The sequence below is a fragment of the Scleropages formosus genome, chromosome 6, assembly GCF_900964775.1.
Source record: "Scleropages formosus chromosome 6, fSclFor1.1, whole genome shotgun sequence".
Classification (NCBI taxonomy): Eukaryota; Metazoa; Chordata; class Actinopteri; order Osteoglossiformes; family Osteoglossidae; genus Scleropages; species Scleropages formosus.
In genome coordinates, this window is record NC_041811.1 from 9,988,561 (window position 1) to 10,001,617 (window position 13,057).

Here is a 13,057-nt window from a genome sequence, read left to right on the forward strand (position 1 = left end):
TCTTGAAGCTTTGCTATGGTTTTGGTGGCCTTCACCTCTCAGGAACGTTACTGACTCTCAAGGCTTTATGATGGAGCCTTTCCTCATGCAACAGCAGGGGTTCTTCCCATGGCATCAGTGAAACACTAAAAGGAGTCAAGTGTTGAGGGGCACAATCCTCAGCACAGCAAAGTAAGAGTCCAGGAACATCCAAGGTAATTGGACTGGGAACAAAAACAAAACTCCATTTCTATAAAATGTCACAACAATACAGCTAACAATCCTAATAAACTCATACTCCAGTTAAAAAAAGAAAACTTTTAATTCACAAATCAGTGACTGAAATGGAGGGGTGGGTTGGACCTTGTCCTGCTCTTCGGTGGGTCTGGGGTTTAAGTCCTGCTTGGGGTGCCTTGCGACGGATTGGCGTCCCGTCCTGGGTGTGTCCCCTCCCCCTCCGGTTCTGCGCCCTGCGCTGCTGGATTAGGCTCCGGCTCCCCACGACCTCGTATGGTGTGTGTGTGTGTGTGAGTGAGAGAGACTGAAATTACTCATTAACCTGCGAATATTCATAACCAACAATTAAATTATTTTTTAAGCACACGGTAAAAAGCAAAAGATTTAACTTCATGTAAAAAGTAAAACCTCCTAAAATAACAGCAAGACTTAAACCTTTGGACTCTGCATCCATAAAACAACTGCAAGTGCTTAAAATAAATACTGAAATGTCGGAAAGAACAGCAGAAAGTAAATGAACACTGAAGGCGTAACTCCACCCAGTTCCAGCATTACTCATCATTAAAACTCTGGCATTAATATTATAAATTAAGCAACAGAGGATCCGATAAAAGGAAAAACGGATTACCGAGTGCCAAGAATTAGAAGTACTGATACATAAAAAGATTCCTGCTTCTGTTCCCTGGATCATGGACCTTCCTTTCTCACTAAAAATTACCCAACTCTTCAAATGCTGACACTTTTCTCTAAAGCAACTTACAATTATTTACCCATTTATACACTTGGGTAATTTCACAGCTGGAGGGATGTTCAAACCTACAACCTTCAGGTCCTCACTGCAACCTTCAACCAAACCTACAACCTTCAGGTCCTCACTGCAAAACTCAGACAGCTTCGTCAGGCCAAAGAAGACGCCTACAAGAACAGGGACGGAGTCTTGTATAAACAGGCCAAAAACACACTGGCAAAGGAGATCAGAGTGGCTAAGAGAAACTACTCTGAAAAGCTGAAGAAACAGTTTTCAGCCAACGATCCTGCATCAGTGTGGAAAGGCCTGAAAGACATCACAAATTACAAGATACCACCCCCCAGCACCGTGTCAACTCAACAACTAGCCGACGATTTGAATGATTTTTTATTGCAGGTTTGATAAACCCTGTCTCACACCGCACACCCATTCAGACCCTCTCTCCACGAATCAATTAACACCTCCAGTAACCCCCACCTTCCCCCCTCCTGCACCTTTGATCTGCGAAGAGGAGGTGCGTCGGGTCTTCGTCAAACAGAAGACAAGGAAAGCACCAGGCCCAGACGGCGTCTCACCGGCCTGCCTAAAAACCTGTGCTGACCAGCTGGCCCCTATCTTCACAAAGATCTTCAACAGATCACTGGAGATGTGCGAAGTTCCTTCCTGCTTCAAACGCTCCACCATCATCCCCATCCCAAAGAAACCCAAAATCACAGGACTTAATGACTACAGACCTGTCGCCTTAACGTCTGTGGTCATGAAGTCACTTGAAAAATTGGTGTTGGACTACCTGAAAGACATCACTGGACCCTTGCTGGACCCCCTGCAGTTTGCTTACCGAGCAAATAGGTCTGCGGATGATGCAGTCAACATGGGACTGCACTACATCCTGCAACATCTGGACAAACCAGGGACTTATGCGAGAATCCTGTTCGTGGACTTCAGCTCAGCCTTCAACACCATCATCCCACACCTCCTCCTGTCCAAATTAACCCAACTCTCTGTGCCCACCTCCATCTGTCGGTGGATCACCAACTTTCTGACAGACAGGCAGCAGATAGTGAGGCTGGGAAAATTCTCATCCAATACTCGCACAATCAGTACTGGCGCCCCCCAGGGATATGTGCTCTCCCCACTGCTCTTCTCCCTGTACACCAACGACTGCACCGCTAAAGACCCCTCTGTCAAACTCCTGAAGTTTGCAGACGACACCACACTCATCGGCCTCATCCGGGATGGTGACGAGTCTGCTTACAGGCAGGAGGTCCAATAGCTGGCTGTCTGGTGCAGTCATAACAACCTGGAGCTGAACACGCTCAAAACGGTGGAGATGATCGTAGACTTCAGGAGAAACACCTCAGCATTATCCCCACTCACCATCATGAACAGCACTGTGGCAACAGTGGAGTCATTCAGGTTCCTGGGCACCACCATCTCACAGGACCTGAAGTGGGAGTTCCACATAGACTCCATTGTGAAGAAGGCCCAGCAGAGGTTGTACTTCCTTCGCCAGCTGAGGAAGTTCAACCTGCCACAGGAGCTACTGATGCAATTCTACTCTGCAGTCATCGAGTCTGTCCTCTGCACTTCTATAACTGTCTGGTTCAGCTCAGCTACGAAGTCAGACATCAGAAGATTACAGTAGATAGTTCGGACTGCTGGAAGAATCATCGGCACATCCCCCCCAGCTCTCCAAGAACTGCACTCGTCCAGAGTCAGTAAAAGGACTAGCAAAATCATTGTAGACCCCTCGCATCCAGGCCACTTCCTCTTCGAACCTTTGCCATCTGGCCGGCGCTACAGAGCACTGAGCACCAGGACAGCCAGGCATAAGAAAAGTTTCCTTCCTCAGGCCATCTACCTCATGAACACCTAAATCTCTCCCCTAGAGAGTAAACCAGTGCAATACATAATGCTATTTATATTTATATTTCTAACTTTTTATCACATCATATCTCTTCTCACACTCCCTTGCATTTGTAACTAGTGACTATTTTTGTATATAATATTGGGTACTGTATATTTTCATATATTTTTCAACTCTTATTCACATACTCTATCTTCTCATCTATCTTGCCACTGTCATTCTGTCTGTGCTCTGGAAGTTCCTGTCACCAAGACAAATTCCTTGTATGTGTGAACATACTTGGCAATAAAGCTCGTTCTGATTCTGATTCAAAGGCAGCAGCGCTAACCACTACACTGCCTGCTCTCTATCAGTTTTTTTAATTAAGCTTAACATTGCAAAGTCACCTTCAGAAAGGCAATACCTAGATGAATGGTTATAATAACAACAGTGGACGAAATAGATTCCCACAACTGGCAACATTAACAACAGATGTGGACATGAGGGAGAAACAGGCCCTTGCTGTGGACACCTTGTTGATGGAGACTGTCTCCACTGCCCAGCGCAGGGACACAAGGTGCATCGGGACACGCAGACATCTCCACCTGGACATCCGTCCAAACTCCGGACAACAAAGAAATCTGACAAAGGGAGAAAAAAGGTAAATGATGTCAATGGATTGGGACATGAGTCTCTCGTCACTGTTATTCACTTAAGTCCTTCCATTTCTAGAGGTGACAACAGGCACATTTTTACAAGCATAACTTCCAGGTAGTGATGTGTTAAAGACATCAAACTTCAACCCCTTCTGGACATATTATTATATGTAAAGGTATTCTGTCCTCGGTGCGCTAAACACAAAATCGACAGATAGCTAACAAGCTTCCAGAGAAAGTCAGAGGCTGGAGTAAAGTTGAATGCCTTACTGTTGTCTTCTTTCTCATGAAAGTACAGTCTTTTTTGTAAAACTAAAACAATACATAAACGTCAATTACACATCTTTAAATACAAATATCCATCAATACACCTAAATGCTGTCTACACTGTTGACATAACGTAAGTATTGCATTCACGCTGCTATGATTTACTAAAAATGTAAACGCAACTTACAAGCGATGGTTTGGAAGGCACTGGAGTTGCAAGCTCACCGCATGGCGCACATCACCGAAAACACACACACACAGCCGCTCGTCCCATACGGGGTCGCGGGGAACCGGAGCCCACCCGGTAACACAGGGCGTAAGGCCGGAGGGGGAGGGGACACACCCAGGACGGGAGGCCAGTCCATCGCAAAGCACCCCTAGTGGGACTCAAACCCCAGACCCACGGGAGAGCAGGACTGCGGTCCAACCCACTGCGCCACCGCACCCCCTCCCCGAAAACGCTTCCAGATTTTTTTTTAAAACCACGTGTATGCTTGTGTCACATGGCCTATCCATCCAATAACGTAATAGTAAAAAATAACATGAAGAATAATGTTATTCTCCTAAATGACCACTAGGTGGGAGGAAACCAAAACAGATCTAGAAATATCTCACAGAACAGTACAAAAGGACCCCAGTTGATGTTTAAAACTTGTCTTCCTTTGTGAATACCTTTGTTAAATTTTTCCTTTTGTATTTGTACTTTTATTTTGTCATATAACTGCAATGGCATACGGTCATTATAAGGGGGCTTTTATTTTGACACGGTCTTGTATTCCCAAGCCCTGCATTTTGATTTTACTAATTAGTTTAATGCGGTTGGGGCGCAGATATTGCAGGAACTAAAGAATTTATTTAATACAATGATTCGCAACCCTCCGAAGAGGCATAAAGTTTGTACATGTATATTGTTGTAAATGTTTTCTTTTTGGACCGCAGTCCTGCTCTCCAGTGGGTCTGGGGTTCGAGTCCCGCTTGGGGTGCCTTGCGGCGGACTGGCGTCCCGTCCTGGGTGTGTCCTCTCCCCCTCCGGCCTTACGCCCTGTGTTGCCGGGTAGGCTCCGGTTCCCCGTGACCCCGAATGGGACAAGCGGTGTGTGTGTGTGTGTGTGTGTGTGTGTGTGTACTTGTTTTGTCCATGAAATAAGATGGTTACGGCTGTGTTTAACGTACAGTCAGTGTACTCTGATAAGGCGAAGGACTGAACGGAAGTTAAATGTTAAATATATTTGTTTTAGTTTTTTTTTTTTTTTTACACCAGCTCTTACGTTGGAGGAGGTTGTCAAGTTAGTTTCAATAAATCAACTAACCATCATCAGTCGCTGGGTCTTCTACAATAATATATAATATAAAAAATACATTACAGTTATTTTTACTTTCCTTGGTTGAGGCAAACAGGTCCATCAATTCATTTCCTTAAATGATTAACGTGATTTACCATTCGTTTCACGAGATTTCTAAATAGGTGAGTGAGGATATTTAGAAAAGTAGAGCTCAGAAACAATGACAATTTAAAAAAAAAAATAGCTTAGGGAATGCGTTACTACTGTCACTAGATGAGGTTCACTTTTCATAAGCGTCAGCCAGTTATAAGGCGACAAACAAGGACCCGTTCAGAGCACAAATACATGGAAACAAATGTACGTGAAAGTTTACTTCTTCACACACCAGAAGTATAGCAAGTAGCTGTTTTTAATCAGAGAGAAAATACAGTTTACCTCCGCCCGAAAGGGAACCTCCATTATTCACAGGGGGGAACACGTCACTGGATAGAGTTTAGAAAAAAAAAACATAATATAAAACACCAGAGACCTTGGTTTTATTCGTATATTTTTTAATTAATGTTTTAATTTGAATTAATTTTTAAATTAAAATAATTTTTAATTTTTAATGTTTGAATTAAATGTTTTTAATTTTTTAAAGTTTCACGTTAATATTATAAATGTAAGATGAAACAATACACTTTCGAAAAGTTAGCGATTTAGTTTCAATGACACCCCACTCAAATAACGTTAAGGTTGCATCCGGATTACGACATTGTTGATGTTTGCTCTAACTAAGCTTGTGTAGCGGTGGTGATTTCAATCAATTGACTCTTTGTTTCCTGTAAATATATATGAATTAAATTTTTCAGATCACAAATGATTTAGTTTTTCTCGGTGGGCTGGGACTGTCGACATTTAAATGCAGGACACATTTATTTATTTAACAGACGCTTTCCTTCAATGCGACTTCCACGGATCTAGTATGTAGTGTTATCAGCCCACACACCTATTCACCGAGGTAACTTACACTGCTAGATAGACTACTTACAATGGGTGACTCATCCGTACCGCACAGAATTACTCTCTGTGTGTCAGTCACACACTATTCTGAGAATATAGTCACACACAGAGAGAGTTATGCAATAAGTAAAACTTCAAGCACCTTCGGACACCACAGACACCTCTACGCGCAGAATTCGCAAAATCTTAGCAAGCAACTCCAGCTTCCGTTTGCTCCTTCCTTGTCAGCTGAGCCTCTCTGTGGTTGAAGCGCGATTCTTCAAACTAGTATCGCGCTCAAACGGCGACCGCAGTTTTTTCTTCTCCAAACCGTTTTTCGTTTTGACTTGACGTTCTACTGCGAATAAGCGGCTTTTTTGCATTTGCAGTCCGAGTATTAACTCATCAAACAAAAGTAAGACAAGAAGTGAAGTCGTCTCGTCAATGAATGAAGCAACGAAGAAATTAGACCAAACAAGCGAAAAGATCAAAACGCAAATAGGCACATAAATAATTCAGAAAACGAAAGAACTTTTAAGTAGTCTGAAATGACTACCGGTGTGGTGCGTCTTTATTATCATTTTCTTTCGTTTTCTGAAGTATTACAATTATAACAATTCCCCTTCCTGGCTTCAAAAAATATAACTGACCCATGTCTTTCCCACACCAACATACCCACGAAAGGACTGTCCCCCAATATACTAGCAGCTCAGCCTAAGTCATCATGTCACATACATTACATGCATCCTTCAAAACACATAAAATACTTCTAAATTGCAGTATAAAACTTTATCATACTGTAACGACCCGCGTTACTGTTTAAATGTAGATAGTTGCATTATGGGAAATAATGTTAAAGGGTGTGTAACCGCTGGGGCCACTTCGGGGGAAAATAGTAGGGTGACCATGTCTTCCAGTGTGTCGTGAAAACGTAGGGGGTACTAAGGCAGGCTGGTTGGCTGTAAGCGCAAGTCTTGGAGAAAAAGGGGTCCTCGGACCGAGAGCATTATTCCCTTTGTGTTGGTGTTCAAATAAACCGTTCGTTATGAACGCTGCCTCCGCGTCCTCCTTCGCCCCATCCAAACCCACGGCGCTGCGCGCCACAATACCCCTAAAATCAGACAAATAAATTAGTCATCGGTGTAAAAGGTTAGAAGTGCACAGAATAACCTAATAAAACAAGGCCATAAAATCTGTAAAGAAAATGCTATACAGGTAAAACCCACACACATTAAAAGCATGACTCACTCCAGCGTACGGGGCTGCTCGCATTTTTTAACTTTTCATGTACACATGCATCTCCGGCATCATGTAACACGAAGAGTTAAAATGCTTTTTGCGGCAAATACGTGCGCGCACATAACCGCGCGCACATAACCACACACACACACACACACTCTTTGAAGCCACTTGTCCCAAGCCCGGCAACGCAGGGCGCAAGAAGACACGCCCAGGACGGGACGCCAGTCCATAGCAGGGCTCAAACACCAGACCCACCACGCCGGAGTGGAACGCAGCCAAACACCCCAGCCACTGCACCCACCTGGCATCGGGGAGTGGAAAACTGCCTTCTGGTGTTAAGTTTTTGTTGTCAACAGCTATATTACGTACATGCTCTGTAAAACTTTTAGTGTCACGACAAGTTGGGTACGTGTACTACGATACAGAGCGGTATTGTGTGGCCGGGGCGGAGTGACCTGTTAGGAACGCGGGCGACTCGACTGATTTACATGTTACAATGCGTGCGAATGAAATGTGTGTTTTCTGCGTAAACGGTAAAGCCTCATTAGTGCCATTTTTTCTCTCCTTGAGTCACTCGAAAACCACAGAAAGGAAGTGGGCGAGGAAGAGAAGCCGCAGATCAGCGTCGACCCAACCAGCAGTTGTCCCCGTACCTTCATGATTGTAGGTTCTGTGGCAGGAGCGGCGATTCGCATCTGAGCCCTTGTGGTACAAGCTGTACGGTGGTACCGGATGAGTGCGGGATAAGTACTGCAACAGTCAGTATAAAGTGTAATTGAACTCACTGTAAACTGCACACTTTCGACTTGCATCACTTAATCATTTTAACTTTTGATGTATCCAAATACATAAAACCAACAACTTGCATGCGGTTCTTCAACTTTTTTACTCTTGCATTTCGCTGTCATTGTTGATTACACACACACACACACACACACACACACACTGACTGAAGCCGCTTGTCCCGAGCGGGGTTGCTGCAAGCCGAGGTTCTGGGTCGAGAGAAACGTTTCACGAATATTCCTTTCTTTCTGTATTCTTACTTAGTGACTTCTTCCGGCTGTACCGCCGTTTAAATAGAGTCAAGCGCCGCTCAGCGACATGTCACATTTCCCTTAGGGACATTTCACTTAGGAGCATTTGTACCGATATTTAATTGTGCTTGACGTGTTTCCCTAGTGGGGGTGTGGTGGCGCAGTGGGTTGGACCATGGTCCTGCTTTCAGGTGAGTCTGGGGTTCGAGTCCCGCTTGGGGTGCCTTGCGACGGACTGGCGTCCCGTCCTGGGTGTGTCCCCTCCCCCTCCGGCCTTACGCCCTGTGTTACCGGGTAGGCTCCGGTTCCCCGTGACCCTGTATGGGACAAGGGGTTCTGAAAATGTGTGTGTGTGTGTGTGTGTGTGTGTGTGTGTGTGTGTGTGTGTGTGTGTGTGTGTGTGTGTGTGTGTTTCCCTAGTTGGCCAAAGGGTTAAAAGCTTGCTGGATCTGCCGGAGAAGGAAAGAACGGTCCTCTCACCAAAGCCCCGCCCCAAGGGACCAATTAGGTAGTTGGGGGGCGGGGCGATCGGACAGGAGACATCATATAGTGTTCTACGAACGTGACTCCTACGCTGCTCCTGCTTGAGGCGTAGGTGAATGGCGGTTTTTTAAAACAGCGCTGCGGAAAGATAAGGCTCCGTGACTGATGATCACTATTTATGAGACGAAACAATTTCTAAACGGAGTCCTCCACGTGAAGGAAGTAGAACAGTAAGTTGCCGTTTTGCTTTTATCAGTGTTTAGTCTCGCGCTTTAAAGGGAGCTTCATTATTTTCGGCATATTCGTCCAGGCTTAACCTTAAGTTTTGGTAAATTATATCTCACCTGAGTGACAGAGTAACGGGTTCGCGACCTGCCAACTTGTATCTTTAGCCAATTTCATCTTCGTTTTGCTTTACTGGTGGGTTTTACGTTGGTGGTGGTTCTTGTACTGGTGTCTCAGAAGTTCCGTTCTGTCGTCCAACTCGAGATAAGATCATTTGCAGCTCGGTGGATGGTTACCGTGGCGCTTAGCGCGACCTCGTCTCGAGCTGCCCGTGTTTCAGGCAACGTTGTCCTCTCACGTGACAAATAAGACTGAGGAGAACGATTTTTGTGTTCTCGCACCGCGCGCAGTTACGTCATCATGTGTCTGATCGCCGTGTTTCTTTACTGGTTAAACAGGATTGTCAGAAACAGAGCATCAGAAAAGACTGTCACTGCATGTCGTGACCGTGGACCGCGACTCGCTTGTTTGAGGGGTCATTCACTACTATTTATTTAAACACCTTCTCTTTTTCCACTTTAGGGTTACTTTCTGCGCACCGGTTCTCTTTTTCCACTGTCGGTAATTTACATTTATTCATTCAAGCTGATGGGGGTTTTTTTTTTTTTTTTTTTTTTTTTTTTTTTTTCTCTCTCTTCAGAGTTACACTTAGAGAGTTGAACAACTTGTGATTTTTCTACCCATTTTGTGGAGCTATTTAATGTTCACTGGACCAGTTTAGGGTGAGAAGCAGGTTAGGAGGACAGGAAGGAGATGCTCAGTGTTGTCTTGTACAGGCAGTGTAACAGGTACCTTTCTCAGAGGAGGAGTTTAAGGTAAAATAGGCAAGGGAAGTACTGCAATACAGGGACTCCGGTGATTTTCGCATTGCTGGTGCAGACATCGAGGTAAGGACAGGAAGGAAGTGGAGAATGATGCTGGCTGCGACAGCACGGCGTGCTGGTGGTGGGTATAGTAGCATCTGGAGGAGCAGGTCTGCTTGCGATACATGGAAGTCCAGAGGAAGGAGAAGCAGGAGGTGTTAAAGGGAGAGGTGCATGCAGAAAAGGAAGAACAGATGTCCAGGAAGATAGGGATGCAGCAGCAGGGAGCGTGGATGAGCTGGGAACAAGCCCAGGAACATAAGGTCTCATGAGCAGAGCCCCATCGTATTAAGTTCTTGATCCAGGGACTTTAAAATATTTCTGATAAACAGATTAATGATGGACCTGAAATGTCAAGATTTGTTATTAAAATGCATGAAAATTCAACTGCGGTTTATTTGAAACTTCTGTGAGCATAACTTTATGCATAATCTTTATCCATTATGCGGTCTGTTTTGTAAATTATTAATATATGTAGGTTATGTGATAAAAGGGCAACTAAATAGCAAAATTAGAACTTATCAATGTGATCCTTTGCAGATATTTAACAGTTTTCTGAACTGTGGACATGATGAATTTGAGCTCAGTGTTCCTGATCTGGGGGGTGCGGTGGTGCAGTGGGTTGGACCACAGTCCTGCTCTCTGGTGGGTCTGGGGTTCAAGTCCCACTTGGGGTGCCTTGTGATGGACTGGCGTCCCGTCCTGGGTGTGTCCCCTCCCCCTCCGGCCTTACGCCCTGTGTTGCCGGGTAGGCTCTGGTTCCCCGTGACCCCGTATGGGACAAGCGGTTCTGAAAATGTGTGTGTGTGTGTGTGTGTGTGTGTGTGTGTGTGTGTGTGTGTTCCTGATCTTCACTGGTAAGTCTGTATTTCTGTGTGTGTATGAGAGAGAGAGAGAGAGAGAGAGAGAGAGAGAGAGAGAGAGAGAGAGAGAGAGAGCTCTCTATCTGGAGGTGCACTAACACCATTGAACTGAGGAGTAACTGAAACTTAAAAGTTGTTGTCCGATTACTATATTGGATTTTTTTTTTTTTTTTCCCCCCCTACTGATCTAATGAAAATAAACATGGAAAAACTCTCTCTACCAAACTCTTGGAGCTGATGTCTGATCGTTCAACTACTTCAGTACTTGGTAGAAAAGAGTACAACATGAGGATGTGTATAAGTTCTCCACAGCCTGACTAAAATGTGTTTTACTGTGGCATGAACTAACAACTGCTAACACTGCTGGAGAATGTGCTTTTGATTGACTATTACACAGTTCAAATCACGTTAAACAGAATGTGCGTCACTTAACTTTTGTATGAATTATTTTCCACTAACTATTTTCTTCGATCCCTTTTCCTTTTAGTAAGCTTTTACTGTGATCAGAAATTAATAAAGCGTAATCAGTTGTCACAGTCAGGTTCCCGGTGGTCTGGAACTTATACCAGGAGCATAGGGTACAAAGCTAGTCAAGGATACAGGTTGGACAGGATTCCAGTCCATCACAGGGTGGTTCTTCATTGTGAACATAAGTCCTTTCGGACCTGAGAATTGAGTTATTCATAATGATCAGTTGAAATAACATGTATAATGAGCAAAAACCTAGACTCTTGAGCTATGAGAGTGTTTCCCCCCCCGTGGTAAATATCTGCCATAGGATTAGCAAATACCGCACAGAGTTCTAGCATGTGACGTGAATTTTTGTCACTCTATTGTAACTGCAGTATAATAAGTACAATAATCACACATGATCTGATTGATCCTGAAGTTTAACATTAGTCCATCTCTGTCAATTCATGTTCAATTTACTGTGCTTTACTGCCATGACAGATTTTATGCACTTGTGTTGCCCACTTGTATAGAGACCACAGCATTAATTTACTGGATGCTGTATGGAGGAGTGCAGTTTGGTAACATCAGTCTCCACTATTTTTGAGGGAAATGGGAAAGTTTCAGTGGCTTTCAGTGCCAGCCTTGTAATTAACTGTGCAAAGTGGTCAGTTACGTTCCTTGGATTGTTTGTCTTTGTGTGAATGATACTGTTTCCGAGTTCTACAGTTGAGGAGCTGGAGGGCACTCTTTCTTTTCTGGTACCTTCTTTTAATGGCTGGGGAATATTTGCCATTGAATAAATTGTTATTCTAATTGATTCCATCTGCCATCTTTCTGAGTTTTGGGTTTGTCCTGTAAAGTTCAGGTCCTGCTGTGATGTGCACTGGCACAAATGGTTGTAGTGGACTAAGCGACTGAACTTCAGATGGGAGCAGAGCAGCCGAGCGGTTCTCTCTCTCTCGATCGAGGTGGCTGGTGCTCGCACCTCGGTGTTCTGAGCCCGCTGACGGAGTTGTTTATAACACGTTGTAAATAAGAAAGGCTGATGAAGAACCATGACCCAGAGTGAGACCAGGCTGTCTGTACTCATCTGCACCCCTTTTTGACCAGGGTCTCTGTACTCATCTGCACCCCTTTTTACCACAAGCATCATACGAAATTCACTAATATGCAAGCATATAACTGTAGTAAGAAATAGAAGCATAACTAAGAAATTTAAAAAAAAAAAAAAAAAAAAAAAAAAACAATAAGTTGTCTGCTCTACAAGACAAATAACATGTCACTATGAATTAACACGTAATTCTGGAGGTGGAGGATGATTAAGAGGCAGTGCTTTACTGATGGCCCACAGGTGGTAGATATAGAAGTCACAGGATCTTCTTCTGTAGCTTGTTTGCCTTCGCTTTGGTTCTTTTACACCTTACATTTACATTCATTCATTAAGCAGATGCTTTTATCCAAAGCGATGCACATCTCAGCAAAAGTATAATTTATGCATTACCTTAAGAGAAAGACATAGCTGCAGACATGAAAGTCTCACGTAAACCTAGTTTGTTAACCTACCACTTGCTGTACCTTCACTCTTGAAAAAACAGCATTTACGGTCCTGGATTGGTGTGTGTCAGCACTTTGGGTTGGGGTTTGGCATTAGAATTGACATATTAGCAGTTTGTTACTCAGATCCTTGTAAGTTGTCAGATTCACTCTGTGCATGCATATACTTTACCTACTGTACTTTGTTAAAATAACTGTTCCTCCCACCCCCATCTCCAGGGCTTCTAGCTGAACTCTTTGCATCGCAAGTTGTGTCCCTGAAAGGCACTGCTGTCCTGCACTG

General features: G+C 44.1%; 1 protein-coding gene across 1 annotated transcript in view; it reads left to right on the forward strand.

Annotated features, from left to right (window-relative positions):
* The window catches only part of LOC114910699 (polymeric immunoglobulin receptor-like), an 80,417-nt gene that overhangs the window by 11,990 nt on the left and 55,370 nt on the right, over positions 1 to 13,057 (forward strand). The window lies entirely within an intron of this gene.